General features: G+C 43.6%; 1 protein-coding gene across 7 annotated transcripts in view; it reads right to left on the bottom strand.

Moving 5' to 3' along the window:
• FAM110B (family with sequence similarity 110 member B) overlaps positions 1 to 27474 on the bottom strand; it is a 200752-nt gene that overhangs the window by 131621 nt on the left and 41657 nt on the right. For all 7 annotated transcript variants that reach the window (XR_014236722.1, XR_014236723.1, XM_082364779.1 and 4 more), the window contains exon 3: positions 13589 to 13638. The gene's annotated coding sequence lies outside the window, so the exon portion shown is untranslated. The remainder of the gene's footprint in view (positions 1 to 13588; positions 13639 to 27474) is intronic.

Raw genomic sequence — 27474 nt, forward strand, 5'->3', positions numbered from 1 at the left:
GGAAGGATGTATCCTCCAGCCCCCCTTCTTTCTAGTTATCTTCCAAGTCCCACCCTCACTCACCCTTCTCTGCACGAGGCGTGAAAACATGTACGTTTCACACTGACTGCACGGGGGGTCGGGGGGGGAGGGAGGAGCAGGTGACAGTCACCCAGAAACGTCCACCCCACTGAATGGGGTTCTGCAAGTTCTGTTTTGATTCTCTAACCTTGGAGGACGAGGAAAGGAGAGCCTGTGTATCAAGAAGGGCCATGTACAGAAGTTGAGACACAGATGTAGAGAACAAACGTATGGACACCAAGGGGGGAAAGCCGCGGTGGGGTGGGGGTGGCGGTGTGCTGAATTGGGCGATTGGGATTGACATGTAAACACTGATGTGTATAAAACTGATGACTAATAAGAACCTGCAGTATAAAAAAACAAACAAAAAAACAACTAATACTAAATTTTCTTTGGGTTATTTGTATGGAAATATGCTAATATAAATGTTTCAGACATTACATGAAATTTCTAAAACTCTTGTATGTTCTGGTATAATGTTATAAGTCATAATTCTAGTTATTACTTTAAAATGTATATCTCAGAAATAACTAAATAATAATAATAATAATAAAAAGGAGGGCCATGCAGAGCGCGGTGACAGTCTTCTTCCCTTGGGAAAGAAATCAGGGTTCACGTACGCAGAACGGTTCTAAGCCCACGGCTCCAAGATAACTGTAGACTGGTCAGAATACTCCCGCCAGAACCGGCTCAGTTTTGGTTGTTGGTCAAGCTGCGTCTTGCCGGAAGGGACCCAGAGATCTGTCTCTGCTCGGAGACCCGACCGCGCGCTGGGCCCCCAGGGCTGGGGTGCCTCCGCCCTGGCCAGCTCTCCTCCCCCAGCTCCGCCGAGGCAGGAAGGAGGGACCAGCACCCAGGGGGGTCCCGGGGGAGCCAGAGACCCCAGCCCCCGTGAAGCGGGGTGGGCCGGAGACCGTGGCATTTCCACGGTGATGGTTCAGGCCACCAGCGGGAAGTCGCTGCCGTGGGACCGGGCAGAGATGCCAACACGCGGCTCCCCAGCCCACGCGAGGGGCTCCGGGCCGCCACGGACCCCACTCCAAGGGCGAGACGGGAGGGCCCAGGCTGCGGCAGGGTCCTCCGGCCGTCCGGGCAGGACGGCAGGTGAGGAAGCACCGGGGCGTCGGCGTCGGGTGCCCCTTCCTTCTCTGTTCCTAACACCCGCACATCCGTCCGCTTTCCTTCTCTGTTTTCTTTCTCTTTCTTTAGCAGCATGTGGCATAAGGGGATCTCGGTGCCCCTGCACCGTGGCCGGGCTGGGCAAGGCTGAGTCAGGCTGCCTCCCCGGCAGGGCAGCCCTCAGCTCCCTCCCCTTTCAGGTACTCAGCGACCTGCTCCGTTGACCAGGACGTGTCCCCACCGCCTGAACGGGGCCTCGCATGGGACCCTGTGGGGTGAGTCCCTTCCGGGGCCCCTGGGGAGCCCCCCGCTGAGGGAGGTGACTGTCTTCGGACCATCCTCTTGCCGGGCTCTGTGGGGCTTGGTGTAAAATCCAGGTGCACATCTTCAGCATCTTCTCAAGCCTGGCCCCCACTCTGTCACCTTTTTTTTTTTCTTTCTTTTTCCTTTTTTTTTTTTTGCAGCATCACTTCGCTTGTGGGACCTTAGTTCCCCGGACCAGGGATTGAACCCGTGCCCCCTGCAGTGGAAGCTCGGAGTCTTCTAACCACTGGACCGCCAGGAATCCCCTCTTTTGTTTTCTTCTAAGGATTCACATTTCCTAGTACTGGTGAAGTACTGGGAATGATTTTAAATAACCAGTAAGATTAATCCTTAACATCCTCACTTGAAGCTCTTAAGAAATGGAAGTTTAGAATAAAGAAGAGAGGGTTGAGAACCTAAAATACTAAGGGGACACTGCTTCATTAATTCAAGAAATGCATACTGAGCACCTATGATGTGACCATGGGTTGGGATGTGGCCCCTCCCCCCGAACAGAGCTCACCAGTGAGGGAGACAGTAAACACCTGGGAGCCTGCTGGAGGGGGATGGGCTTCAGCAAAGGAGCCACACACTAGGACAACACTGAAATGCTGTCTCAGGCCTTCCTGGCAGGCTTTGTCTTCAAACGTGGAATTCTGTCCTTACCGTTCCACTGTGTTCACCACCCCGCTTGGCCAGTGACAAAGCTGAGACCTCAGAGACGCGGGCCTGGGGACACACAGCGAGACAGAAGGTTGGAAGTCGGGTCGAGACCCAACTGGGGACGACGGTCCTGGACCCTCACAGTGGGAAGAGCAGAGACCGCATCTTTGTTTTCGGACGACTTACTGACGTTATCCGCTATATATGGACATATAAGCATACGGATTTTTCTCCACAAACTAGAAAAAATGACTCTTTTATATCTTCACCTCAGACTTTTCACAGAAAATGGGGCCATCTTGATATGAATGTTATTCAGTGTGGTGTGTAAAGGCTCTTGGCCAAAAAGAAAAAAAAGATTATGTAAAACAGAAAGGGTTTTCTGAATTTATTCGGCAAACATTGGTGCTGTTTCACGCGGGGCACTGAAACATGAAGCTAAGTAGAAAGGCCCTGGCCTCGAGGCGCTGAGAAGGCGGGTCCGGAGGCGGGCACCCCTGCAGTTAGGCACACTCGGAGTCAGACGAGGGGCATCTAGCTCCACCGCTCACGGGCACCGTGACCGCGGTCACGTCACCGAGCCTCATGGGTGTCCCGCTGTCCTCATCCAGCAGGTAAACCGACCAGCAGAACGTTCTCCCCAAGGTTTCTGTGATGACGAGACATGAACTCACATGGAAAGCACCGAGAAGGCTGCCAGTCACCGGGCAACACCCGGAGTTGAGAAGTCGCTATTCCTCCTCCACTGGGGCCTGGAACTTACTCGGTTCTCAGACGGGGTTCCTTGGTATCTAGGCCCTTCCTCCATCTCGTCATAATGACGCTTAACTGGTATTTATTTAGCTCCTATCATTTGTCAGGTACTGTGCTAGGATGAGGACGTGGACCCTCCAAACCAGGGAAGGAGCCAAATAAAACAACACCAATGTGGGGCTTCCCTGGTGGCGCAGTGGTTGAGAATCTGCCTGCCAATGCAGGGCACACGGGTTCGTGTCCCGGTCTGGGAGGATCCCACATGCCGCAGAGCGACTGGGCCTGTGAGCCACAACTACTGAGCCTGTGTGTCTGGAGCCTGTGCTCCGCGACAGGAGAGGCCGCGATAGTGAGAGGCCCGCGCACCGCGACGAAGAGTGGCCCCCACTTGCCACAACTAGAGAAGGCCCTCGCACAGAAGCGAAGACCCAACACAGCCAAAAATAAATAAATAAATTAATTAATTAATTTAAAAAAAAATGTACTTAAAAAAAAAAAAGACACCACCACCAATGAAATGAACCAAGTTTTCAAACTGACAAGGAAATTTCACATTCACTTTTGCTTTGAGTCTCTCCTAAATGCTGTCAGGGAGGTGTTCTTACAGTTTTTCTCATTTTAGAGATGAGGAAACCAGCCCAGGGCAGGTACAGGTTTGCTCAGGACTCCAGACTCAATTCCTTCCTATTTTGCTCCTCTTTTCACTAAAACCATGTTTGTTCCAACACACAAAAAATGAATTATTATAACCCGTGAGTATAGAATTAAACATTATTAAATATTATTAAGTAATCTGATATATAATAATTATTATAATCTAATAATTAGATATAATAATAATATTTAGATACCATTATCTAATAAGAGCTATGAATTAGGTGGCAGAAGTTCCCCTGAGCTTATTAGCGTCCCTTCTGTTCTCAAACTGTACCATGTCTTCTGAATGCTGCCAGGTATCTTCTAGGACGTGAAAGTCTCTGTACTACCAAAAGGACCAGGATTAGACTCTCTCTATTGACCACTGGATAATTCCTACAAAACCTTAAATTATAATAAGTGGATTAATGTCCTACATTTCAGCTCTGTCTTCTAAAGTGGAATGCCTACACATTTCAGTTAAATGCAGTTTCCTATAGCTATAAATAGTTCTGCAAAGCATCAGTACCAGTTCTGGAATGTAACTCTACTACATGTATTGTCCAATATCAGGGCATATAATCTTGCATGGGTAACGTCTGTAAAGCATCAGTACCAGTTCTGGAATGCAACTCTACACGTATGGTCCAAAATCAAGGCATATAATCTTGCATGGGTAATGCATGCTGCTATTTTAAGTAAAAACTTCATGGAAGAACTTCAAGTATGCATGGCATGAATGTTCATAATTATGTTTTAACATTACTAATTTTGAAAGATTAGGCTCTTATCCAAACAAATATGTAACTATAGAACATAATTTGGTATGAAATTCATCTGGGGTCCTTATGAAACTTTTAAAGTCAGTAGAGGCCAAAGAATAGCTGTCTTGAAAAATGTCATATCAGAACTTCGGAGGTTACAGTCTGAAGGATACTCTTTGAGAGAACTACGTTGCTAGAACAATATCATCATATATTTCTCACCTTCTATCCCATTATTTTTTATCCCAGTCTAGCCACTTTTCAGCTGGTAACCTTGGGTAGATTACTTAACTTCCTCATGCTTGAATTTTCTCATCTGTAACATGAGTATGATGATGATGTGTAATTAAATGAGTTAATATATATAGAAAGCATTTAGGGAGTGCTCAGCATTTTGTAAATGTTATCTAAGTTCTCTCCACTTGGCTGATGGCAAAATTAGAACATCCAGGCCAAATGATTTTAATGTAATTAGAAAAACTGACCCTCTGTAGAAAAAGAACTAGATAATAAAAATAAATAACTATCATGCATGCCCTGAGCACAACCCAGATGGGAAATGCTATACTGTTAAGAGTTTGTTAATAACATCTAGAAATTCTGAAACTTATATAAGCATGACTTCTTTTCTGTGACAATTTGGAAAAACTTCTTGAAAATTTTACAAATATGTATACCTTTCCCCTGGCCACTCACTTAGGGAAAATCATCCCCAGGAAATAGTTGGGATCATGTGCTAAATTAGAAATGATTAAGGACATGTGCAAAAAAAATACAAGTAAGGAATTTATCACAGTATCCTTTATAGAGCCAAAAGAAAAGAAACAAAAAAAGAAACAAAAATCTTATTCAACAATAGCTACTACATAAATGATGGCGTATAAATAAAATGAATGGAACAGTATGCAGCTATTCAAAAGTGATACTATAGAATAATATTTATTAAATGGAAATATAGCTGAATATTAAGAGAGAGTCAAATCGATGTATATTATGATTCTATTTTTGTTAAAATTATCTCTCTGGGTATACACGCACATACCTCTGTGACTATATACGGAGAAAAAGTCGAGGGGCAAATGTGAATAGTTTTTATCTTTGCATGGTCAACTTGTCCAAATTGTTTAATTTTTCTACTGTGCTACTCATGCTGAACATAAATTTTTAATTAAAACTTCATATTTTTCCCACTCCCACCCAAGGAAAAGAAAAAACTAAGGGTGGCAAGTTTTTAACGAGTGGTCCCTCTAAAGTCTCAGGCTTGGAGGCTCTGCTGCCTTCCCTGGTCATCGGCTCTGGCCTCCAGCTAGTCTACAGGATGCAGCTCAGCTTTTCTAACCAGCCAGTAAGCAGCAGTCTCAGCAAACACGATGTTGATGTACTAATCGATCCCAGCCAGAACTCAAACCATCACGGTGGGAACCGAAAGTTCAGCCTGGATTGTCAGTCAATCTGCTGATGATTGTTAGGCATTAGGGCCTCTGCTGACACTACAGCAAGTCCTCACTGCTAAGTACGTACTGTACAGCTCAGACATTCCTTCCCTGAGTTATTTGGGTAATTCTCTCCTTTTATCTAAAGGCACTCTTATGCACTTAAAAGATAGGTCCAGGTTCAAGCGCCTGGAAAGAAGTGATGGAGAAAAAAAGGAAAGAAGTGATGGAGAAAAAAAGGAAAATAATTTCTTTGGATATAAAGTTAGATACATTAGCGTCACTGAAGACTGACTGGCACCTTGGCAAGTTTCGGAAGCTTGTGGATTGTTACCTACTCTAGTAGGAATCAAGCTTAAAATAAGGTAAAGCAAAGCAATCACCTTTCAGTGTGTCTGCCTATACTGACTCTGTTTTTGCTTTCACAGTTTGAAAAGTCTTGTGAACCATAGCGCTCATTAACAGATAATGGTTCCAAGGTTTTGTTAGAAAGATATTTCCATTTACATGTGTATATTTTAAAGGTAATTTTATTATATCTAGGGACCAATTTTTAAAGCTCTACAATAGAAAATAATGTGCAAATGGGATTTATTTAACAGAAATTTGCCTTGAAGCAAACTGAGCTCTGTTCTATCTATACTGTTAAGTGTGTAATTACCTGTAAAGCCAAAAGCCAAGAATTTTTTTTTTCTTACTGAAAATAATCGCCCCCCCCCCCCAGTTTCTTTTTTGAATGTTAACTTTTTCATAATGGTTTTCTGAATCTGGATTCCCTAGATTTCTCCTGTTTCTATTTTCATATGTAGAGATCCTTTTCTACGTTTTCTTTTACAGCAAAGAGACAGTTTTTCATTATGTAATCCTATTCAAGGCAGGGACAATAATTAGGTAAGTTTTTTCATTTAACAAATGTTATTCTCCTGGAAAGTTTACCACTCAGTGATTTGAACAGAAAAAATACAGCGTCCTTCAAGAATGAGGAAGAACTTACTGAAGAGAAAGAATCCTTTGAAAATATGAACATCTGAATAGTTTCTAAATAAAGCAGAAAATCTGTGTCACTTATTTAAGGTCCTTTCTTGGGTTAACAATGTTTGCTTTATGGACACAATAAAGAAAAAAGTTGTCCCTCTAAACGGCACTGAAACAGTTTGTAAATCTCTGGTGATGTTTGCAAGTTATTTCTGCAGATGTGGGTTCTCTCTATGTAGGGCACCTTTCCTAAGGCCAGTATCAGTGTATCAGGGAGAACAAGCACATAGAAAAGATAAGCTTCACTGCATATTACTTTTATCGTGTGTACATTATTATAAGCTTTGAAACTGGAAGTGATTTGAAGGACATTAATTCACCTTAAAGGAAACTTTCTTGGGCTTCTCTTTTACTTTATTTTCAAAGTCAGATTACAAGCTAATTTAAATTTCAAGTATTCAATTACATTCCTCTTGAATGACTGCCCCTGATCTTTGCCAAGTCAGTGTTCCCATTCAGGGCGAAGCTATTTTAATTCCACTGCAGGCAGGTCTCCTAATGAAGAGGAGAGTTTAAATTCCTCTTACATGGAAGCGCACATGATGAATGTTTTTTATCATAAAGTCTGAGTCAAGCCTACACAAGTGGGTTTTTTTGTACTAAATTATATAGAAGGTTTTTAAATGACTATCCCAGAGATGTTCTGCCATGGGAATAAATGGCATAAAGGACCTGACAGGTTAGTGTAAAAGCACTGCAGGAGTCGGCAGGGCAGAGACAGAAACTGCCCACCTGACGTCTTGATGGTATTTTGCACCTTTTATAGAGTAAAGAAGCTTTTGAAGTGTTAATCATCTTCCTCCAAAGGTGTAAGCATAATCTTCCCATATGTTTTTAGTGCTGTTTAAGAACAAAAATAATTTGAATATGTGATGTAAGTCAGTACCAGGCTTTAGAAAGATGGTACCTCACCGGGTTATCCTGAGAGTGGGGATGGGGGAGAAGTGGGTGGTTCTTAGTTAATTTTATTTTGTCTACAATGGGCATACCTCATCCACATAGAAGAGTGGGTCCTGGCTTCCCTGGGTGAAGTAAATAGAAAATCTGATTGCTCCTCCAACGGTAGTGATGGGTGGTCCCACTGATGAGAATCAATACTCCAACCCCTGGAGATGGTCTCGGTGAGAGCCAGGGTCCTGCAGAGATGAAGCAAGGGCCTCCTGCCCCAAGCCCTAGCCTGGGACAGGCCAGGGGAGGAAGGAGAGTGAAAAAAAAGTCTTTTTTGATTTGTAATTACAACTTTCCTTAAAATGTCCTCATTTTCAGCAATGGAACTTATACAGAATTTTTTCTATTATTTTTTTCTTGTTTGAAAAATAACAATTTCTGTCTTCCCCAAAGATGCTGACGCTGTGTACTTTTTGGAAGGATGAAACAAAAAAAAACCCCTCTGTTGGCAACCAAGAGAAAGTAATCTTAAAGCACTGATATTTTAAGCACTGGTGAGTCTTAGTTGTGTGAAATTAACTGGAATTTCAATTAACCTATGGTCCTTTTTGATTTACTAGTTTGGAGGCTGTTCTGTAGTCTGTGCTCACTCATGCCTCCATACATGTTTCTTTTCAGCATGACTCTCTGACCTAAATTGCAGTGAAATGGACTGCATGACACCAAATTTTTCATATCTGAACAAACTGAAGTCATCCAACTGCAAAACGCAGTTCACCTGCAAAATTCCTGTCAGAGTCATCCATTAGCGATGTTCTGCATTTTGGGGAAATGTGTGCCACAGTGAGGAACCCAGACGGTGGTGGTTCCCCTGAGTTCCCATGGATAAGAAAGGATTGTCCTCCCAGAAGAGGACGGGAAGCTCTTCCATGAAGACACTGAAATTCCAACACTGTGGTTTAATAAGGATAAACAAGTTAGATCAATGAGGCAGAAGGGAGAGAGAGCTCAGAAACAGATCCACAGACTTACAACTGACTTTTCACAAAGGAACCCAGACAATTCAATGAAGAGTGAAAAGCCCTTTCAACAAATGATGATGAAAAATTGGATACCCATTTGGAAAAAATAGTAAACTTTGATCCCTACCTCACACCTAAAATATCAACCTGAGATAGATCAGAGACCTAAAAGTTAAAAACTAAAACTATAATGCTTCTAGAAAAAAAAGCAGAGGAGAATATTTTTGCAACCTTGGAGTAGGTAAAAATTTCCTAGAGTCACAAAAACACTAACTGTAAAAGAAAAAACTGACAAAATGGTCTTTAAAAAAGTTTTCAACTTCTGCTCATCAAGACACTGTGAAGAAAATGAAAAGACAAACCACTAAATGAGAGAAAATATATCCTATACATAGATATGAAAAAGAACTTTTAGCCAGAAAAAAATAAAGAGTGACTAATCAATAACAAAAGGACATACAATCCAACTTTAAAAAAAGGCAAAAAGTTGAACGAACACTTTGCAAAGGAAGATACACAAAAGACCTGTGAGTATATGTAAAGACAGTCAACGTCATTCATCATGAGGCAAATACAAATTAAGCCCACAATAATACACTATTCCATAGCCACTTAAATCACTAAAGATAAAGAGACAATAGCAAACATTAGCAAGAATATGGAACAAATGGACTCTCACACACTGCCAACAAGGAAGTCTGAGTTAATCAAACACTGACCCCATTATCTGGCAATTCCACTAAGGGGTATTATCCAAGGTAGAGGAAAACGTATATCCATAAAAAGACTCATTCAACAATGTTCATGGCAACTTATATTCAAAATGCCCAACTGGAAACGATCCAAATGCCCAATAACAGAAGAATAAACAAATTGCAGTACACACACATAATGAAATAAATATTAACTCAGCTACTGATACAACAACAAGGATGAATCTCAAAGACACGATGAATCTCGAAGACATGGTATGGGATGAAAGGAACCAGTACAAAGGGTATTCACTGGATGATTCTATCCATATAAATTTAAAAACACATAAGACTAATTTATGGTGATAGAATAATAATTTTTCCCTGGGTGGAAAAGGGGGATTTGACTAGAGAGTGGCAAGAGAGAATTTGCTGGGGTGATAGAAGTGCTCCATGTCTTTATTAGGGTGGTTACATAAGTGCATGTATTCGTTAGATCTTACCAAACCGTACACCTAAGATCTGTAAATTTTACCTCAAAAAACAAAACAAAACCCATATTGTATTAAAAAACAGTAATACCAATATAGTCTTGCTACAAAGTTTTGAAGAAGGTTTCATTACTGACTTGACATCCTAATGAAATTATTTATATCTCAAATTCTTCCGAACCTTTCAATCTCTTATTCATATGTAGTATGCTGTGTATACACAGAGAAAAAAAGGGTAACTCAATTCTACGTGATTTTAAACGACAGTTAAGTTTACTCATTTGAATGTCATATTGCGCCTTTATATTATTACTTTATCAGAACCTTAGAATATTTTTTTTGATTCATAGGCCCTCAGTTCGTTTAAAACCATGAACCGCTGTTAACATCCACTTAAAACACCTTTCTTTTATTTTTACCTCTTCAGCTTTTACCAATTTTTGGTAAGGGAGGTCAGCTTTGGCCAATTTTTCTTCTATTTGTTTCGTATTTGTCAGAAAGCAGTTTTCCAGAAGATATTAGTATATATTTTATATGAATATAATTATACAATGGCCTTTTTTTCCCCCAGACTGACTTGTATATCACTCACAAAAGAAACTCACAACTAAGCATCTTCAGGCCAAAGGAGGCTTTAATAACAGTCTTGAGTTTGAATATCCTGTTTTTTCACGAGTTATATGAATTTAGGTTAAATTATTTAATTTCCTTAAGACAATTTCTTCTTAAATAAAAATGGTTGTACCAATAGCTATTTCATAGCTTCAAAAAAAGGAGGCGGGGGTGGGAGCTGGGCCCCTGCAGCTACTGAGGAGGTGCCCTGTCTGCAGAGAATGTAAACAATAATCATAAAGCCCCTTGCAGACAATTCTAAAGCAGATCAGGAATAAAATACCTGTCCCCATGGGGCAAGCCGCCCCCAAAGTCACACAGCCTGGCAGCCCCTCTGAGGGCCCAGAACAGCTTACCTTCCTTGAACACTCCCTACGAGCCTGGCCCTGAACTAAAGCCCATTAATCATTTAATCCTTGCGACGGTTCCATGAAGCAGATACCACTGTTACCACTTTTCAGTGGAGGAAACTGGCTGAGAGGTCGGGAACCTTCTGGAGGCTACTCGGGCGCGTGGTGGGATGCGGGTGGGGCTGGCAGTCAATCCAGCACCTGCCTTTGCGCCAGGAAGCCGCACTCGTATTTCTGAGCTTCCAGGCCTTCACCCCTCCAGTGATGGCGAGGGAGCCGGGGTCAGAAGGGGGGGATCTCGATTAAGACAGTTTTGAAGAATTTGGATTCTCAAGCGTGATGCGCAGCAGGACGAGAAAGAAGAACAATTACAAGGGCAGAGCCTCCAGTTCTGCTCCTACACTCTAATCCCCCAAGGTCCAGGGAACAGAGAAGAGCAGCCTTGCCCCAAACGGTGCACTTAGCTACCTAAATGTGCCCCATGTGTGTGCATGTGTGTATATGTATGTGTGCACGTGTGTACATGTATGCCTGCATGTGTGTGCGTATGTGTATATGTATGTGTATATGTGTATGGATTTATGTGTCTGTGTGTATGGATATGTGTGTGCATATGTATGTGCATGTGTGTATGCATGTATGTGTTTATGTGATTGTATGTTTGTATTGTGTATGTGTGTATGTGTATGGGTGTATGTGTATGTGTGTATGCATGTGTGTATTGTGTATTATGTATGTGTATATGTGTGTATATGCACATGTGCACATGTATATGTATATGTGTGTAAGTATGTGTGCATGTGTGTATGCATATTGTGTATGTGTGTATATGTATATGTGTGTATGTATGTATACATGTGCACATATGTGTGTGCACATGTGCACGTGTGTATATGTATATGTAAGCATGTGTGCATGTGTATGTATATTGTGTATGTGTGTATATGTATGTGTGTATATATGTGTATATGTGTACGTGTGTGCACGTGTGCATGTGTATGTGTAGCATGCGTGCATGTGTGTATGTATATTGTGTATGTGTGTATGTATGTATATGTGTATGTATATATGTATGTGTGTGCACACGTGTATATGTATGTGTGTAAGCATGCGTGCATGTGTGTGTATATATATGTGTATATGTGTGTGTGTGTGTATGTGCATATGTGTGTGTACGTGTGTGTGCGTGGGCACCCCCAGCCCCTCTCAGGTGCTCTACCAGCAGGCCAGGCCTTTCCTCAGCCTCACTGGTGGGCCCACGGCAGGGGACCTGCGAGCTGGCTGGTGCTCTCACTGAGGAGGGCCATGACCAACCGAGGGGCCGACAGAGGACAGCAGAGCCCTCCAGGCAGCCCACGACCGTCAGAGCGTGTTTTCAAGGTGGTGAACTCGGCCCTCAGCCGTGGTGTGTACGTGGCTATAAATCAAGAGGTGATTAGATTTTGCAGCATTGAACCCAACCCTTCTGTTGCCCTCATTTAGTGGCCCTGAGTGGAAAAGAAAGGCTGACCCTTCCCACTGAAAACGCAGGCCTCTTCACTCTGGCTTGTGCTCCGCCTTGGCCCCCAAAGCACCAGACAGCCCTGGAAAGCACATTCCCTCAGGGTCCAGGTTCAGTGACAACACCCTGCAAATGCACCAGGGATGGGGATGAAAAGACCACTGGGAGAGAGGGTTCTGTCCTCATCGTACTGGAACCCACATTAACAACCACAAGCTGGAAAATGCAACAGCAGTTCAAATAAACTACGCATCAGTGTGAAAATTTAATTAACCTATCAGAAAAGCACCGAAACCTTCACAGACATGTGTACACACAGGAATCTATGCAAAAGAAGCTCTCATTTGATTTTAGTCAAAGCAAACTCAGCCTTCAGTGTAAGCTATAAACATATCATCTTGGGCAATTTATAAGGGAGCCCTCGGGAGACGTGTGAATTTTGCCTTCCCAAAGATCTTAGTTTTAAATGTGATCAAGCCCAATGAAAATGTAATCTGATACTTAGGTTCACACAGAAATGTCAGTGTTCTCTTGTAGTGTGACCTGATGTTTTTATTTTACATTTCCACACATTATGCTTCTTAAGTTAAATAAGTTTTGATAACCTGTAGAAATTGAAATGGTACTAAAAAACATGACAACACTTAAATTTCATTTGTTTTAAACCCCTGGCTATATTTCAGACGGCCTTGTCCTGAGAACTTTAAAAAGCTAGAGATATCCATTATTCCAAAATTATTTTATGACTGAAAATTTTCAGTTTAAAAATCAGTTACATATTTTAGACCAGAGCTTGGCAATTTTTTTTTGGTAAGGTCCAGAGCGTGAATATTTGAGGCTCTGCAGGCCACACAGTCCTCACCTCACCCGCTACAGCTTGAAACCAGCCGCAGTCAACACTTCAATGCAGAAGCATGACTGTGTCCCAATAAAACTTTATTTACAAACACCGACAGCTGGATGGATTTGGCCCATGGGCCATCTTTGCCAGCCTCTGATCAAGGCTAGACTAAAATAGTGTGGAATCTGGTCTCTAATGTGTACTGGAAACTGGTACTTCAGAGCAAAAAAGAACTATAGAAAGCAACCCCTTGTATCCAGCTGTATAATGTTAGATGCGGCAAATGCTCCTTGAGTTTCTGGATGTTACTAATTTACAAGATTTGGAAGTCCACACAGCACATGAATGGGTGTTAATGCCGATCACAGCTGGAAACAGCGTGTCCTGGGTATGATTCGAGATGGCAAAGAAAGGGTTCTACTCACAAGGGAAGGCTTCATCTGACTGGGGCTGGATCTCAGCAGGCCCAAGGCACCTGAAAAAGAAAAAGTCACTTCTGTCACTTAAGAGCACAACTGAATCCCTCAGCTCCCAAAGGGCACTGGAAATGCCAGGCTTTGAGAGACACACAAAACACGGAGGAGGAGAGAAGAGCATGACGTGTCCTCAGATGACACGAAAGAATTTGTGTCCACGGGCCTAAGGACAATGAACTAAAATGTAATCTTTAGATCAGGAATGGTGACTATTTAAATGCCAAAAAGGAACATAACCCCCAGTGGGAAAAGAGAGACAAAAAAGCTGAAGTAGAGAACTGGGAGAAGAAAGAGCCTATTCAAATGAAGTGGGCTAACGCAAGACCCTCAGCAGTGCACCTGCCACCAGGGGTCAGCAAAGGCTCCCGGCAGGTAGAGTCGCGGCCCTGCTGGGCTCCTAACACGGTAAACCACGGTGCACATGCTAAAATGCTCAGTCTCCCGGGTGACAGGGGCCTCCCTGGGCTGGCACCCTCACTATGGAAGGCAAACCACTCAAAACCCAAACTCTCCAAGTTTGCCGCCTGAGTCCTTTCTGGAACGAGAGAGGGTATGAATAATGATCTCACATTGTATATCACCATCGGTGGGAGTCTTTTTAAAAAAGTACTACTTTGAGAAGGTAGCAATTCAGTCCAAGATTCAATGGCCCATCTGATAACATGGTGTAGAAAATAGAGGAAAAACAAACAAACAAACAAAAAAAGCAAAGAAGGACTGAGAAGGTGCTGTGAAATAATTGTTAATTTTTAAGATATATGAATAAACATGTAACTAGTCTGAAAAAGAAAACTACCAACAAAAGCTATTATTTATATACAAACAGATGTATCCACATGTAGAGGTCTTTTGCTTTTGAGGGACACTCCCACCGTCAACCCTGACAGGCCTCCAGCTACAAATATCTCGGTAAATGCAGGTTACAAAATGGTCCACAGACTCCTCTCAACTGCTCTGATCTTCACAGTCTCCATCTTTTCCTATTTACTAAATCCCCAGAGTACACCCTCCTCTTCTTTATCTATTTGTTCAGTTGTGTCTAAAGAAATACAGCAACTAAACCCAGCTAGCAATGGGTCTTCTGCAAATCCCGTTTTGGAAAACCACAGCGATCGCTACTGATTCTTCAGCTGAGAATCAGTTGAGGACCAGGGCAAGTTACAGAAACGATCTGCTTGCTCTTGTCGGCTGGGGTTGAAGGAGACTTGAGACGTACACATCCGTTTGCCTTCAGGAGGAAGGGATCTGGGTGTACACTGCTCCTAGCTGAAGCTAGAATCTTCCTATCAGGACGTGGCAGGAGGACTTTCACACCCAGCTTCACTGCCCCACCTGCCAGGGTCTCGTATCTAATACTGTACATTGAAACCAAACAGAAAAAATTTTAAACTGAGCTGAAGTTCCAGAGAGGGAGAGAAAAATATTGTAAGTCAGGCCAAATATTGAACAGAAGCTTAGAATAAGACATAAGTCACTGAGACACAATAACTGAAAACATCTTCCTGGAGCACCAAGGCCCAGGTCTCAACCCCTTTTCCTGCCTCTCTGCAATCACTGTTCTCGGGACCACGTGGCTCTATGTCCCATATATGTGTTCCCGGCTCCCGCACGTCCATCTTCTCCCCCGACCTCCAGACTGGTATGTCCAACAGCACCTCAAGGTCTCCATGTGTCTCTCTGCTCCTAGTGAGGCCCTCCCTGGCCCCCCATCTGCATTAGTTTCTGTTGCTGTGTAACAAGCACCCCACTCGCTTACTATTGCGGTCTCTGTCAAGGCCCGGGCATGGCTTGGCTGGCTCCAACCTAGGCTCGGGTCTCACAAGGCTGCCATCACGGTGTGGTCTGGATGGCCTTCCTCTAAGAAGCTCAGGGGCCTCCTTCAAGTCCCCATGGTTGTTAGCAGAATTCAGCCCCTTGAGGCTGGAGCACTGAGGCCCCAGTTTTCCTGCTGGCTGTCAGTGGGTGCCACCCTCCTCTCCTAGAGGCAGCTCTCAGCTCCCTTCTCCAAGGCCAGCAGGAGAATCTCCACTCCAGTCTGCTGAGACGGAGTCCTACGCGAGGTAACCTGGTAATCACAGAAGTGCTATCCATCACCCTCAGCAGACGCTATTAGCCCCACCCACCCAACACAGGGGGCACCTCAGAACTCTGCCACCCACGCCTCTAAAACGCTGCCACCCACTCCCACAACACGCATATAAACCCCCCCCCGATTTATTTTCCTCTATAGTGCTTTTTACCATTTGAAATAACAAATACCTTATACACTTCCACATTTCTGCTTCATCTCACTGAAATATAAGCCTCACCAGGGCAGAACGTTTCGCCTGTTTTTGTTTACTGCTATATCCCCAGCCTGTAGAAGAATCCTACCTGGCTCACAGCACTTATCCACAAGTATTTATTGAATGAATGAATGATTCACTACCTAGGTTTGCCTAAAAAAGTCAGCATCTCAACATCTCCGATTCCACTGCTAAGCACAGATTTCTGCCACCTCTTTCCACTGTAGTTGGTTGCCTTACATCAGAACTTTGTTCAGTCACAAAAGATCAAGCTAAACATTATCCTTTCCATGGTCGCAAAGCTATATAGTTTTACTTTATTTATAGTTTTATCAGCCAACTATGTAGTGAGAATGCCACACTGAATATTTGCAAACCACCATTTTTAAGCATACGCGAAAACAGATATGTTTAATGTCCGGTTCCCAGGCTCTGAGATGACTTCTGTTTGTTTTTTAATCTTAAAAATAATCTTCAGTCAAACAGTGGAGAAAGTAGGAAGTAAAAGCCAAGCTCCCTTTGAACAATGACTCCAAGAAAACCACGAGTATGTGACTAAGTCAGTGACTGAAACAAGAGAAGTATGGTTTTCAGAGGCAGCAAACATAACTGTGAAATATACGCACTGGGTATCTGTTTTACCCCATGCGCCTGTGGTTAGCAAAGTTTTTTTAGGTGATAAAAAAATGTATGCACATAAAACAATACTCATAAACCCAACTGCAAGTTCTGTAACAAATTGATGACTTACCTGACGTCCAGACTAAAAACCACGCACACGTGGCCTGCACTAAAAGTCACCGAATGCCACTCAGGTGATCACAGGTTGTAAAAGGCAGGCTGATTGTCTCTTTCATCTTGTTTAACTTTTCCCACTCCTGTTTATTTTACTAGCACTACTACTACTAACGTAATTCAAGGAACACAATAAATTTCTAAATCTCCCTCGCCAAAGATAAATGAGCATTCATTTCTGCATTCCTGGCTGGTTTCTGCTTCTGGCTTCTCTCCTCTAACCATATGTACAGTTTCCAGGTTAATCTGCCAAAACCAGTGATTCTGGGAAGTCCCTCCTCTGGTTATGAACTCAGGGTGGCTCCCTATGGCCTCGCTCCTCAAGTTCACAGCCCTCTCTGGGGTCTCGCTTGTCAAGTTCCTAACCTGGGTTAGGCCTGTAGCCTGGGTCAGTCTGGCTTCTGTGTTAACAGCAAGACTCTGACCACTTGACTCCATCCTCATCTGGCCACCACTGGCCTTGGAGTGATTGGCTAAAAGGACACAGATCAATGAATGAAAATCACAAACATCAAACCCTAAGCCCTACTGACTGTAGAGACATCTCTTCACGTGGAGGACAGACTGCTTCTCTTTCCCTTAGAAACACAGTAAGGTTAAGAACGAAGAAAGTCCATAAAACATGGTCTTCAGCATCTCAAACTGAAGCACAATAAAGGTAAATTGAAAAGTATTACGGAGGTAAATTTGGCATTTCCCAAGCATCCTTTTTTTTTTTTTAATGTAGTTTCATTTTTTAGAAATAAATTTATTTATTTATTTTTTGGCTGTGTTGGGTCTTCGTTGCTGCACGCGGGCTTTCTCTAGTTGCGGCGAGCGGGGGCTACTCTTCATTGCGGTGCGTGGGCTCCTCATTGCGGTGGCTTCTCTTGCTGCGGAGCATGGGCTCTAGGTGCGCGGGCTCAGTAGTTGTGGCTCACGGGCTCTAGAGTGCAGGCTCAGTAGTTGTGGCGCACGGGCTTAGTTGCTCTGCGGCACGTGGGATCTTCCCAGACCAGGGCTCGAACTCGTGTCCCCTGCACTGGCAGGCAGATTCTCAACCACTGCGCCACCAGGGAAGCCCTCCCAGGCATCTTAACTGAGCTTTCTGTGGAGGCAGAATTCCAACAGGGGCCCCAGGAATTCCCAGCCCCCTGGGGCACAGGCCTGCACAGTCCCAGGACAGTAAACACAGTGGGTCTCACTCCTGTGATTAGGAATGTTACGTGTCACATTAACCTCAGCTAGGGGGTCTGTCCGGATGGATCCTGCACTCTCATGCATCCTTTAAAAGCAGAGTTTTCTCTGGCAGGTCACAGAAGAGAAAACGAAGCGACTAAAAGCTGAGGGGGTCCAAGGAGATGCTGCTGTGATGTCACGACAGGGCCCGGGGCAAGGAACGGTGAGTGGTTTCTAGAAACTTCTAGGAACTGATGGCAGCCTCGGCCTCAGTCTTGCCTACAACCTGAATGAGCTTAGAAACTGATTCCTCCCCAGGGCCTCGATCTAGACCACGGCCTGGCCAACATCTTGACTGTGAGGCCCTGAGCAGATCCAAGTCCAACCAGGAAGGACTTGTGACCACAGGACTCACAGGAGCTGAGAAACAGCTGTTGTCTGTGGAAATGTCATGCAGAAAACCAACATGCTTTCCTCTAAGCGCAGCTTCTGCTCACATGAAACGACATCCTAAAAGCACCTCCAGGACTGTCGACTGTCCTCATGGGTAGCAATGTATAGCCAAAAAGACAAAGAGAAAGAAAAGCATAAGAGACCTCCAAGGAAATCTCTATCCTTCTTACAAAACCATGAAACCTGGGAACAAGTAGAGTATACAAATCTGTAACGACAGACAGTGCCTACTCTAAAGATCATCACGTATAAGCAATACTCCTCAGAAATGTTAAAATAGGAATCGTCCCTTCCACGATATTTTACTAACGTTAACATCAATAATGGCCGCATGAACATTATAATTTATTCAGGTTCCTATGACATATATTAGGAAAGGTGTTCATCTTTTATTCATCAAAAGAATAATTGATTACCTACTATATACAGTATCCGTTGTAAGTGCTTACTGACTAATTCCAGGGAAGGCTAAGAAAAACATGCCATCTACATATTATTACAAGAAAAAGTAAATATTAGAGGATGTTTGCCCACTGGTTTTCTTAACAGTAACCATTAATCACTAAATTACAAATGTTCTGTATTTCATTTTGCTTTTATAAGCAATCCTAATTATTTTAATGTATAGATATTTGTTTCATTTCTACTCCATGCTAGGCTCTCTGCTAGGCACTAAGAAACACAGATAGTAAGTCAGCCCCTGATTTCCAGTGGCCCAGAGTCTATTAAGAGAGAGAAACAAGGCTATTAAGAATTGAAACGAGCAAGTTCCATCGGTGCAATATTAGTGGTATGGGTATTACATAAGGTGCAGCGTAGCCTGGGAATTATATAATGTTCAGCGCAATGGTGCTGAGTAGTCAATTAAGAAAGTGTGTATCTCCACCCATCCATCCGTGCATCTGTCCGTCCGTCCGTCCGTCCGTCCATCCATCCATCCAAGACTCTTACGAGTTAAACAGAAACATCTGCCCGAATTAAGGGCCGTTCTCACATTTGCTGTGTGCCTAAGCACTGTGATCAACTACTATTTTTAATGAGGGAAAACTAGCTTTTCATGAAATACGTCTGTGCACCGTCGTCTACTCAAATATGGAAGGCAGCGGCCAGTTCTTAATCTGTCACAATTAAGTTTACACATTTCTAATACAACAGTCTTAGTACAACAAAACTTTACCCGCCCCTGGAAAGGGAACACCATTTTATTCGCTAACCTCTAAAGTTCTGATAGAAAGTGGCATTAAAACCACACCGACTCCCCAGAAACAGAGTATATGAGCGTTTGGGACCTGAATCAAACCAAACATTTCACCCTGACCCAGCAACGCAAAATGACAATAATTGTATTCTTGGAGGGGTAGAGTCATTAAAGTAGAAAATACTGAGTGTTATAGTTTATGAACACACACGCGCACACACGCATGCACACACACACAAACACACATGCATGCGCACACGCATGCGTGCACGCACACACACACAGTATCTTATTATACCAGTCCTGCTGGGAGGAAATGAAAATCTTAATCCCCATCACTCTACCAAGGTTTTTCTTAAGTGAGAAATTTCCCCGTGATAATGCTTGTCTTATTTGGCGTTTATTTTTAAAAGGATGAGCCATGACTTTTCACACAAGCTGTTTTCAAATTCCACCCCTTAAAATTATTCCTAAAAGAACTTTGTTAGACTCAGTCGTCAGATGTTTAACATCTGCTGTGCGCTTGACAAAGTCAGGGATGCAAAACACCGTGCTTAGAAATCACAGGCATGGAAAGAACATGCTGACGGGACACAGTGCAACGGACAGTACGTGACCCCAAGCCGTCACGGAGTTCATACGTCGGCTGTAGAGATTTGGCTAATAAACACGCAGGACATTAAAAAGCAATAATACATGAAGCAACAAGAGGAGCAGGAGGGGAATACTTCCAACAGATGATCCCTGCTCTGTCCCAAAAGGCGGGCAACCCACCTGCCACGAGGTCCCGCAGATGCTCCGTTGTGCGACCTCCCACAGCGGGTGACATGGGGCCTCTTCAGTTTATGAATTCCAAATTTTAGTTACTTTAACTTAGTGACTAAGGAGTAACCATTTATTCCCAACTAAAAACAAAAGTCTAAAGGCTGCTCAAAGAAGGCGCTCAGAGCCAGGCTTGGGGAGATGCCGGCACAGCACAGGGGAGCCTGGAGCCATGGTCACACACGACACGCCCCCAGCCCCGCCACAGACATTGCATCTTGGTGTCCTGTCTGCCCGAGGGGATAATGAAAGGGACGGTGAACGTCTGTGTGAAGGGCACCTCGGGCCCAGCACTGCACTAAGCACTTGTGAGGAGCGTCGCATGTAATTCTCACCAGAACCTTTCGAAGCAGGTGCCGGGCCGGGAGAACAATCTAGAAATAACAGAATGGGGCCAGCAGGATAGGGTCGTTGTGAGGATTAAGTGACAACAATATTTTATGATCATGAGCATTTTGCCAGGCATGTAGTACTTCATAAATGACGTGTATCATCATTACTTGGCTGAGTGAAGAAAAGGGGCAGGGATTTCAAGCAAAGGAAAAGAGCAGGTTTTGCAGAAAGCCTTCGAGAAAAAAGCCTTTGAGACGGCAAGTAGATCAGTACAGCTGAGAAGAGTTCCAAGGAGGAGAGCGGGAATGGCTGGGGAGGTAAACCTGAACTCGACAACGGCTGCAGCTGAGCGCCCAGTGTCCACATGCGTACCTTTTACCCCTGTGGTCCAGGGCAGTTAGCGCAAGGCTTCTAAAAATGAAGGTGACATGGGATACTATTTCATTGAGATCCACCTACAGGCAACATGCAGGGAAGACTGAAAAGGGAACAGCTAAGGGACAGAGGGACTGATCGGAGGCAAAACTATGTGGTAAAGAGAAGATGGGGGTTAGTTACCTTGGAAGAGGAAAGGTAGAAAGAAAAGGGCAAACATGAAAGAACAAGAATACTTAATGAGCGGATGCTCCAAGGTTTTCCGAAGATGGTGCCTTGCTAATGGAAGCTCAGTGGTATCAGAAGAACAGTCAGGAGAGGATGCTGGCTTCGCAGGAAGATCAGGGAGCCATTCGTGACACTGTGAATTTGAGTCTGGAATGGAATATTGATGCTGTGGGTCTAGCAAGTGGCATAAAGGTTGGGATAATCAATGGGGAAGCACAGGTGTGGTGTGACGTTCCTGGGCATAAAGTGAACCACTGGCCAAGCCTGAGCCCTGGGGGATGCACACACTTAGGTCACAGGAAGTGAATGGACAGAGAGGGCAGGGAGGAGGCGAGAGACTCTGACCTGGGAGGACCGAGCGGCACGTCACAAGGTCCTGAGGTGAGGGGAGGAGGAATGAACCAAACGTGTTCCTGATTTATCAATCGGATCAAGAGCCTAGAGAGAGCACAGAAACGAGGCAGAGCCGAGGGAGGGCGCAGGGGAAGGACGGAGGAGGATGACCACGGACAGGACAGGGCGTGGAGAAGAAAAACCCTTCTTCTCCATGATGTGGGGGCGAGGGCGTCAGGGCTCAGAGGGTGAGAAGAGTGAAATTAACACTGAATCTTACATCAATATCCCCTTTAAAACAAAAAATATGTAGCGTCACCGAAATATTCCCCACCAAACCTGCACTAAAGGAACAATTATGCTTCTATTTTTATCCTCAAACTATGAACAGAAAATTTTCCTGAAAAGAACTTACATGTGCTTCTGAAAGGGACTAAGAGAAAAACCACTGCAAAATACTGTTTGCTAAACAACCCACTGCTGACTGACTCGGTGATAATGAACTGTGCTCAAGCACTCGAGAGCCTCAGGCTGGGCTGAAGGATTATTAGGCAAGTATTTAGAATCAACACTGAATTTCAACAGCACATATGTAATCCAAGGAATGTGAATCCATTAAGCTTTTATGCTAATAGCTGTTCTGGAGAAGTTGAAAGGGAGGTAAGCTGAAGTTTAAATTAAGTCCTACTTTGACGTTAAAACAATTTCTTTTCAAAATTCTCAAATTGGTCGCCAAGCACACTAACTTCCTCCCTGAAGAATCTATTTTTAAAAACACTAAAATCTCAATATTCATTATGCACATTAAATAGTCTCTCAAGTTTTACAAGAGAGCAGTCATTTACCAAAACAAGTATAAACTGTACAGAGACAGACTTCCTCTATTACTGTTTGATTGGAAATTACCTCTTCACATACTTACTAAGTATCTTGCTTGATTAATGTCCATTTCGAAAGCAAAGAGAGAGAACGGAAAAGAGGACATAATTATCTGCAATCCCATGAGGTCTCCCATGCGTCTCACCAGCCACTGAGCCTCCGTGTCCGGAACCACATCCCAGGCCCCGCAGCCTCCAGGCATAACACGAGGTGATGAGAGAAAAAGCTGCAGCCTCCAGGTCCACGCACATGAGGTTCCAGCCCATGAGTACACTCCCTCGTCCTCAAACCTCACTACGAGCATCCTATCCAAACCCAGACCATGACGCCAAAGCTCAGGTCATTCATATTTACCTCTTCCCTACAGATCGGCCGGGACGCCTGGACTAAGGCATAAGAATGATGTCACCACTTGGAATCCTGCAGAATGTTCAGGTCGCTGCTTCCCCAAAACGTAAAGGAGCTCATTCTTCTTGTATCGTCTTCAGCTCTCATAGCAGGGAAGTCTACTGAGTTCCCATTTTCCACCTCATTAGGTTCATGCAGGGAACACTATTTCAGTATATTGTCTGAAAACACTCCCTGCCATCACCAGTATTTTCTCTTCATGACGTCCATCCAACTTTCTTGTGCTTTGAAAGTGTGTTAACATGATGGCTGTCACCAACGTCAGCTCTAGAAATCTAAACAGGCTCCTTGGTTCAAGCCGTAAGACCTAAGACCCTACGTACTATTCTCTCCGGCACGTGTAAGGCCACTTGGCGTTGTATACTCAATTGCACCATGATCAACCAGGGAATGTGACCCACAGCCGTCCTCTGGCACACGGCACACACCCAGCACAGTGTAGCATAAGCAAGCAGATGGAGAGTTTAAAACTTACAACTAGTGCCTGCCTGACTGGGCATCAATCACTCTTTTACAAAAGTGAATGTGAGCAGGTGATACAAGTTGAAGACTAAGAAACGGTAAGATGTGCACGCACATTTCCTTCAAATCCCTGACCTAAGGGGTTCCCAAAGATGAACCAGAAAGGAAGAAATTATACATGTAGAGGTGGTACTCAGACATTCTGTTTATCTCAGATTCCTTAAAGGGTAACTTGCACTTAGTGAGGATTCTTGGTATATACAGCATAACAGGAAGAACACAATGTATGGAATGACAAGGCTTCAGGTTATATCTGACAGTTAATGTCTGGGCTCCTACAACCTCTCTGTGCCTCAGTTTCCTCATCTATGAAATGGGCACTCCAGAATTGCCACAAAACAACAAATGACTTCTGAGAATCTAGAAGACTGAATTACTAATATTTTATTTTAAAGTCTACATTGTGTATTAATATATAGTAGAGACTAGTTCTGATAATTTAATTGCATAAAATATAAAAATTCAACTATAGTTAATGTGATAATGCTAATTTGGTCATCATGCCCGGGGGGTATCACATTTTACTTTTCTGATGTGAATAAGTGCTCTTAGCTGAAAGAAAAATTCTCCTTAAAGAAACGCCTGCCTTGTGGTATGACAATCTTAATACAATTTCTTTTTTTTTTTTTTTAATTTTATTTTTGGTTGAGTTGGGTCTTTGTTGCTGTGCAAGGGCTTTCTCTAGTTGCGGCGAGCGGGGACTACTCTTCGTTGTGGTGCATGGGCTTCTCATTGCGGTGGCTTCTCTTGTTGTGGATCATGGGCTCTAGGTGCATGGGCTTCAGTAGTTGTGGCACGTGGGCTCAGTAGTCGTGGCTCGCGGGCTCGAGCGCAGGCTCAGTAGTTGTGGCGCACGGGCTTAGTTGCTCCGTGGCATGTGGGATCTTCCCAGACCAGGGCTCGAACCCGTGTCCCCTGCATTGGCAGGCAGATTCTTAACCACTGTGCCACTAGGGAAGTCCCTCTTTTTGTTTTATAAGATGAAAATACTCCTTGGTTTGTGTGCTCAACCATTGCAATGGTTTGCACAGGTGGTCACTGAATAGATGAATAAATGAATAGATGAAACTGGAATTGCATTAAAAGGCAGCACATGAAGTACAGCTAGTCATGGAAACATGCAAGACCCAGGCCTCCTGAGCACAGAGGGTACCCGGGCAAGGCAGCAAGCAGGTCAGTTCATACACTGGAGCACCCACTGGGGTCAGGCACTGCTCCAGACCCTGGGGACAGAGCTGTCAACAAACATACAAGATGCCCTCACGGCACTTATTACCTCCTAGCTCTACTTGTCAACTTCCTAACTGAATAGGAACACAGCAGCCAGGGAGAGTGTGATCACAGTGTCAGAGATGGGGACACACTGCACCCGTGATGACGTGACACACCCAGTGCCGCTCTGAGGGGCTAAGAGAACACAATTTCATGGATTAACAACAAGGTCCTACTGTAGAGCACAGGGAACTATATTCAGTATCCTGGGATAAACCATAATGGAAAAGAATATAAAAAATAATGTATATATATGTATAACTGAATCACTTTGTATACAGCAGAAACTAACATAAACATTGTAAATCAACTATACTTCAATAAAAAAAAAATTACCAACAACATATGGAAAAAGAACACATTAAAAAAAAGAGAGAGAGAGAGAGAACGCAGTTCTAGTGCCCTGAGCCACACATGGGGGAGACCCAGTGCTGGGTCTCCTCCTGCAATAAACGTGGCAACAGACAGCCCACTGCACAGACCTGCACTCACCCACTTACTGTCAGATGATGATTAATGTCACTTCACTAATTTTTAAAACAACTCTTTAACAGACTATTAAACTTTGACTTTTAACGAATTAAAACTGCTTTAAAAAAAAGAGCTTTTTATTTTAGCCAGTTAACTCATTATTTCCTAGAACTAAGGAGTATACGTGCTATACATCCTATTTAATGCTGAACATATTTAATTCACAAAGCAGCTTGCAGGCTTCGTTTCAATTCATCCACACAGTCTTTTGTCCTTGTTTTATGAGAATTTCCAAGTGCTGCCAGATTTTAACCACAACTGGCACTTTCCTAAAGAGTATCCGTGAATCCCTAAATTCCAATGCGTGAGTGAGTTTTGTTGGCCTGCAGCTAAACGACGGCCAAATTATTTCACACTGGCTTTTATTTTGTGATTCTATTGCGTGAGGTCTATAATTTGCAAAATTACTAAGCTGATTATTTTGTAAGTGTAATATCCACGGCCTGGCCAACTCCATCTACTTTAGAAATTAGCACAGGGATTTATTTTGATTCTTCTGTTGCAGTCCTAGCAGTTTTACTTTCCTAGTAGCTGCTGCTTTCATATAGGAGTTTTAGTGTATGGAAGTTTGCTACATAAAATATTTATTTTTTTCATTCACACATTTTTAACCGAAAGGGAGCTTTGATGCACTAAGGTGAGTTTATAAAGCACGAACTCATTTCATAGGTACAGTATATTCATTTTCTATATGCTCATGAAAGTTTTCTAAACAAAGCAGACAGTGGTACAGGCTGAGTTATACTAATCGTCCTTGGAGATGTCACGACCACTGCGGTCCATGTGAGTGGCACCCTAGGACCACACGCCATTCACTTGGATAAATGCGCATGGTGCCTCTGACCACCCAAATGTCTCCGTGTGTACCCGTACTGCTGCAGAAAGCAATTCCCAAGTAGCACAGACAGGGCTTTATGCAAGCCCCCCAAACGTATGTCAGAACCGGACGAAGAGTAGTCATATTCATTGGTTCACATACCTCTGATGAAAGGGTTCATGTATATTCGCACAATCAAACCAAACACAAAGGAATCAGGTAGCAGTATATTAATTTTTTTGGAGAGACAGAGAGGCATGTCATTTGAGAACGGAAGTCTAGAGCCAGTCTGATTGGGTTCAAATCCTATTTCATTACTTATTAGCTGTGTAACCTGGACAAACTATTTCACCTCTCTATGCCTCAGTTTCTTCATCTATAAAATGGGGATAAAGCAGAACTGAACCCAGAGCTGGAATGAGGATTGAATGAGGCGAAACATGTGAAGTAGCTAGAACAGGGCCTGGCAATAGTAACCACTATTTAACTATTCAGATTTGGTGTTAGTATTATTGGGTAAGAAAATCAAAACAGAAAGAGATTAAATGACTTGTCATGGGTTTGAGAATTAGTCAGTGATTTACTACAGAATGAAAACGAAAGCTCTTGATTTACAAGAAAGAGTTTCCCTGAGACCACACGTTTTACATTCCAACTTTTTGAAAAGGTAAAACCTGCGACTTGAAGTAATACTTAGGTCTGAAAAGCAAACTCCCATGCTCTTCATGGCTTTGATGATGACACAGGTCATCCCTAACGGGCCACCTGGGCTGACATTTACTGGCTGCCTCTCCTCGTGGGGAGGGGCACAGCCAGTGGACAAACAAGTCCAGTGTACATTATCAGCCGTCGACAAGACTTCAAATCCTAGGAGAGAATCATTCTCAAAAAGCTCTGCTTCTCGGCCGGGTGAGGTGCCTACTGTTTTCATTCATGTTTTTTAAATATCAGCCAATCCCCGGTGCGTTCCACTCGCACCTTGGAAAATCATCTCATTCATTTCAGTGCAAACAGTGTCCCTTCCTGGCGCCCCGAGGGACCCAGGTTTAGTTCCACAATGTGAAGTGGGACAGCTAGAAATCAGAAAAGGTCTGGGTGTGTTAACGAGCGGATGCTTTTTATCTATTTCAAATTTGAAACAAGGGTCCAGGGAGATTTGATCACTGATTTTGATGCAGATTACAGCTCTTAGATAATGGAAAACAACATGCACAGGAAAGCAGTTCTTCCCTGGCCCCTCCATCCAGTGCACGAGAAAAGTGCAGTCTTGCCCAGAGCACTACACACGGGCCATGCACACACTGTCCAGCTGTTCCAAAATCGTCCAGAGCACCCACCTCTTAGACTGGTCTCCAGGGGCTGTGTTAACATCAACTAACTAGCCCCCCTCTCTTAAGAAATGAGATCGGGAGATTGCACTGGGCAA

This window comes from Balaenoptera borealis (assembly GCF_965194805.1).
Source record: "Balaenoptera borealis genome assembly, chromosome: 17".
Classification (NCBI taxonomy): domain Eukaryota; kingdom Metazoa; phylum Chordata; class Mammalia; order Artiodactyla; family Balaenopteridae; genus Balaenoptera; species Balaenoptera borealis.